The sequence below is a fragment of the Myxine glutinosa genome, chromosome 2, assembly GCF_964187855.1.
Source record: "Myxine glutinosa chromosome 2, kmMyxGlut1.1, whole genome shotgun sequence".
Lineage (NCBI taxonomy): Eukaryota > Metazoa > Chordata > Myxini > Myxiniformes > Myxinidae > Myxine > Myxine glutinosa.
In genome coordinates, this window is record NC_136262.1 from 47,594,035 (window position 1) to 47,600,034 (window position 6,000).

The 6,000-nt window shown below is 49.3% G+C and overlaps 1 protein-coding gene across 2 annotated transcripts in view; it reads right to left on the minus strand.

Annotated features, from left to right (window-relative positions):
- Positions 1–5,796, minus strand: part of CYRIA (CYFIP related Rac1 interactor A) — a 132,208-nt gene extending 126,412 nt beyond the window's left edge. Inside the window, exon 1 of one of the 2 annotated variants that reach the window (XM_068108294.2) lies at positions 5,566–5,796. The gene's annotated coding sequence lies outside the window, so the exon portion shown is untranslated. The remainder of the gene's footprint in view (positions 1–5,565) is intronic. The other variant, XM_068108293.2, reaches the window with a different exon arrangement.
- Positions 5,797–6,000: the final 204 nt, after the last annotated feature.

Genomic DNA, 6,000 nt, shown 5'->3' on the forward strand with positions numbered 1-6,000 from the left:
TAGACGATTGTGTGCTTCCAACTTTGTGGCAACAGTTTGGGGAAGGGCCTTTCCTGTCTCAGCATGATGATGCCCCCCATGCACAAAGCGAGGTCCATACAGAAATGGTTTGTCGAGATCAGTGTGGAAGAACTTGACTGGCCTACACAGAGCCCCGACCTCAACCCCACCGAACACCTTTGGAATGAATTGGAACGCCGACTGCGAGCCAGGCCTAATCGCCCAACATAAGTGCCTGACCTCACTAATGCTCTTGTGGCTGAATGGAGGAAAATCCCTGCAGCAATGTTCCAACATCTAGTGGAAAGCCTTCCCAGAAGAGTGGAGGCAGTTATAGCAGCAATGGGGGTGGGGAGGGGGGCAACTCCATATTAATGCCCATGATTTTGGAATGAGATGTTTGACGAACACATACGGGTGTGATGTTCGGGTATCCACATACGTTTGGCAATGTAGTGTACACCGCATGCGCAAACAATAATCTTACCTTGCAATTGTCTCCCCCTCAAAATGTCCTCTTATGTGAATGTTGTATTCTGCTGAAACTCGTCTGGCATTTTCGATATGATCATTTACATATTATTCATCAATTACCACCAAACATCCAACAGACACACTTCGTTTTGATCCCTTTGAGGTCCTGGCAAGACCATAGACCACATACCAAAAGAGGATATGTGCAATGGTACAAGTGGTTGCAAAAGTTTCTGTGGTAATCAGGCCTGGGAAGCAGACCACTTCTCAGCAGAAAGACAGAGCGGTTGATTCAAAGCAAGACAGGACAAATGGGCATAAAAAGAGAACGTCCAAAGGATGGACAGAAAGATAGACAAATAAAGCAAGTATGGCCAAACAGATAAAAACATTGGCAGACACTGAGACAAATTTGTGGAAGTACAGCTTTGCATGAAAGCCCTGCGAGATGCATCTTTCTCATCGTTGAGGAACTCAGAAGTATCCTCGTTACGTATGCTGATATGGTGGATGTTTTAACCAGCTCACCCCCCAAATCCCCAGTGGCACCGTTAGTCATTTGGAGGCCCCATTCGAAATGCAATAGGGGCCCAGCGGGGGCCCTGTCATCGTGCAAATTTCAAATTATTTTGCGATTAATATGATGGCATCTCAGAATTTCAAAAACACAACGTTCCGTCATGGTGCCCACGTGTGAGTCAATTTACTAATGAGGGGTTCTATATTTATCGTACAATGAATTGTAGTGTGGATTTGCTTAACAATACCACCGTTTAGAGGCCATTTTTCCCCGCAAAGCGGGGGTTGGCCTTTTCGGGGACCGTGGTAGTTGTTGTTTTTTGGTCCCCTCCTTTTCGGGGACCGTGGTAGTTGTTGTTTTTTGGTCCCCTTTTTGAAGCAATGTTTTACGGCCGGATGCCCTTCCTGACGCCAACCCTTTTTGCCGCCTTCAACGACAAACAGGGAATTACCAGTGAACTGGTACTCAATTAGCCGACCTCGGAAGGATGACAGGCTGAGTCAACCCCCCTGGCGTTAATTCGGCGATCGACCGAGATTCGAACCCAGGATCCTAGGATCCTAAGCCGGCACCCTAGCCGCTAGCCCAACACCAGGGATCCAGGGATTTGCTTAACAATATCGACATGTATTGACATTAGGCGTTATACAAATCGAATTTGTATACATTAAACGTAGTTATTATGCCACTTTACTTGCTTTATCGACTATACTCATCTCCAAATTTTGTAGCAGTCTGGACTAGTTAAACATCAGGGAAAACAATTTGGGTTTTTCGAATTGTCATGTGACAATACTTTTTTTTCTTTCCTTGAGATGGAGCGTTCCATTTGCGTGTGCTTATCCCACTCACAAGTTGATGTGTTTTGTCGGAAAAGTGAAGCATCCCCTCCACCCCCACCAGCACCACCCTTCGGGACCCCCGTCTCGAGAGATTGTGGACCACCATTGGTCGCGTGGGGGCTCTTGTTGCCTCTGACCATCTTCAATTCTCTTCTCTTCCTTTTCCCAATTTCATCCTCCCCTTCTTGCCTGGTGTTTACATAATAAACAGATGGCCCCCTTTCCAAAACTGTTTTTAACACAAATGACATATTTGTAGTGATAGGAGCCTTGCACACAGCAAGCAGTATACATCTCGACTCCTTGTCCCCAATGACCAATGGTCTACAGTGAAACCTTCCACGCGGTTACAATGTAGAAGAGAGGTAAGGTCAATGTTGGGTCAAAAACAGAACAGTCAAAGATGAAAACCATCAAATATATTCAGCAGGTATCCAAAGAATGGATGGGGGTCGGTGGGCGTGGAGGGAAGGCCAGGTGTGAGATTCAATGTAGCAAATTGGAGTTGTACAGGAAGGATCGCTGCGCAATGTGCTCCGCATGATGGAGGGAGACAATAACTTAACTGATCATCCAAAGGAGTTCGACAAACATCATCGACCGTCAAGCATTAAACCACAACAAGTGATCATCGTGCATCAATGCATAAGTTTTACATTACTCTACATGTGCTGAACCCAACCCTAAGATTTTGGGATCTTGAGTTTGAGCCCCTGTTGTGCTATCGGAATAACACCAAGTGGATTAACTCAGCCTGTCATCCTTCCGAAGTCAGAAAAATGAGTACCAGCTTACTGTTAACAGGGACCAGCTTACTGGTAATCAGCAGCATAGCCACGCTTCCAGAAAATGATGCAACCAACAGCCACAGGCTGCATATGAAACAGCACCAACAAATGGTCCAAACGGAATCTACATTCTCTGCCTTTCCCCTTCAGCACATTTCCCCACCAACCCACTTCCCCACCACACGACCTCCTGCGTCCTTATCCGCCTGTGGAGAGACCCACCGTGGGAGGTGTAACTGAAGGAGATCCGAGTGGAGCGAGGAAGCGAATAACCATTAAAAAAGAAAACAAGGGCTCACGAACCGGCTCAGCAGGCAGCGTGACCTGACATCGTGCGGATTGGGCGGGGGCTAAGCAATGGTGGTAGAGGTGCTGGTAGCGATGTTGGTTGTGGGGGCGTAACAGGGATCGCAAGCGTGGCTCACAAGTCTGGTTTTACATACTCCTGGATTGCCCATGGCTCCTCGCTTGCTCAATATGTTGTGTAAACGAATGCCCATCACAAAGCCTGTCTTAAATGACCTCCTGGGTTTGGCACGATAGTGACTGAGAAAATCATGGTTTTATAATATACAAGAAAAAAAATTGTTTTTAGCGATCTCCTTGTTTTTTGAGACCGATATGTTTCCAATGGGTCACTCAAGGCACGGTCATAGACCAAGGTTGGCAATGTGCTCCTGAAAGGAAATGTGACCCCCGTCAGTAACCTTGGGCCTTTTGGGTCTTTTGTGCAGTCCAACATATTTTTCATATCTTGAACTGATCATTTCTCAAAAAGAATTGCCCACTATACCATCAGCCATATTCTCATCAGAGTTGTCTTTGTTGGTGATGTTCAGGATATTTTAGCTGTGAGGGGAATCTTGTACCAATAACTGCCAGGGGCAGGCATCCTGACCCTCCATTAGCTTCCAGAGCCATCTTGACCCACCAATAGCTGCCAGGGGCACCCCGACCCTCCATTAGCTTCCAGAGCCATCTTGACCCACCAATAGCTGCCAGGGGTACCCCGACCCTCCATTAGCTTCCAGAGCCATCTTGACCCACCAACAGCTGCCAGAGGCATTTTGACCCATCAATAGCTGCCAGACGTACTCTGATCCACCATTAGCTTCCAGAGCCATCTTGACCCACCAATAGCTGCCAGGGGCACCCTGACCCTCCATTCGCTTCCAGAGCCATCTTGACCCACCAATAGCTGCCAGGGGCACCCTGACCCTCCATTAGCTTCCAGAGCCATCTTGACCCACCAATAGCTGCCAGAGGCATTTTGACCCATCAATAGCTGCCAGAGGTACTCTGATCCACCATTAGCTTCCAGAGCCATCTTGACCCACCAATAGCTGCCAGGGGCACCCTGACCCTCCATTAGCTTCCAGAGCCATCTTGACCCACCAATAGCTGCCAGGGGCACCCTGACCCTCCATTAGCTTCCAGAGCCATCTTGACCCACCAATAGCTGCCAGGGGCACCCTGACCCTCCATTAGCTTCCAGAGCCATCTTGACCCACCAATATCTGCCAGAGGCATTTTGACCCATCAATAGCTGCCAGAGGCATTTTGACCCATCAATAGCTGCCAGAGGTACTCTGACCCACCATTAGCATCCAGGGGTATCGGAACCCACCATTAACTTCCAGGGCCATCATGACTGACCTTTACCCGCCAGGAGCATCTTGACACACCAATAGCTGTCAGGGGCGTATTGTCACACCAATAGCTATCAGGGGCATATTGACACACCAATAGCTGTCAGGGGCATTTTGACCCATCAATAGCTGCCAGAGGTACTCTGACCCACCATTAGCATCCAGGGGTATCGGAACCCACCATTAACTTCCAGGGCCATCGTGACTGACCTTTACCCGCCAGGAGCATCTTGACACACCAATAGCTGTCAGGGGCATATTGACACACCAATAGTTGTCAGAGGCATTTTGACCCATCAATAGCTGCCAGAGGTACTCTGACCCACCATTAGCATCCAGGGGTATCGGAACCCAACATTAACTTCCAGGGCCATCGTGAGTGACCTTTACCCGCAAGGAGCATCTTGACACACCAATAGTTGTCAGGGGCATATTGACACACCAATAGTTGTCAGGGGCATATTGACACACCTTTACCTGTTAGAAGCATCTTATACAAGTTCCCTTAATTACAAGGAACTTCAATGCAGGAGACTATTAGGCCCATCAAGCCCACACAATGGTTGTCAACATATGGTTGTTTGTGTTCTAACCTTTTTAAATAATGAGCGTCAAGCAAGGAAGCAGCACGTACCATTTTAAAGTCTTTGGTGTGACGAGGCCAGGATTCGAACCCCAGACCCCCCATGACTCAGAGCGAATCCTCCAACCATTAAGCCAGAGTCTGGTTTTGATAAGCAGGCATTTCGCCATATTGGACCACCTTTACCTGTCAAGGTGATCTTCACCAACCCTTACCTGACAAGAGCATCTTCACCGATCATTACCTGTCAAGAGTATCTTGACCCACCTTAAATATATTATGTCCTTCAGAAATAATTAGGAAATTTGCATTATTCATTCATAAATTTTATAGGATTGCTGTACTTGCTAAATCATCCTGTCGCCTGCAGTGACAGCGAGGCCGCTCATAATGGATACAGTACCGAGTACATACATAGCACTGACTGCCAATTAAACCTCAAGGTGTAGTGTGCACCACCTCGCATGTCGCATCCAACACACCCGCGTCCCGCCGGCCATTCATTGGTTAACGCGGCTCCATTCCGCATTCGATTCAGATTCAGATAGACCTCGGGATTTGTCGCTCCCATAAATTGGATGTGTGGTCGGTCCCTTTGAATCACCACCGTCGTCCCCAAGCGACATCCGCCTAGCCCGAACAAGCGCTCAAGATCAAATAAACAAGCACACACCGTGAACCGCGTCCTCTCCGTCCTCCAAATACTTACCAGAGCCCGCGGGTTCGCACGCTTCTTCCTCTGTCCACCAACAGCCCTTTCGTCGTGTACACTGTACGTGATGTATTCGTTGTATTTTGATTCCCGCGACGAGAGCAAACACCGAACCCTTTCCTCCGTCGCCAGCACAGCGAGAGCCGAGAGACCCGGGTCACGTGATCTGCGCCGCGCGCAAGCACGTTTCCGATCGCACGGTTCCCCCGCCTGGTCCGGCCCCGCCCCGATCGTGCCCCGGCCCCGCCCCGGCCCCGCCCCGATCGTGCCCCGGCCCCGCCCCGATCGTGCCCCGGCCCCGCCCCGGTCACGCCCACCACGTCCCGTTCAGCCCCGGCCCCGCCCCGGCCACGCCTACCACGTCCCGTTCAGCCCCGACCAACACCAGCCCCGCGCGAAATTATTTGCATAATCAATTCGGATTGTAGTTAT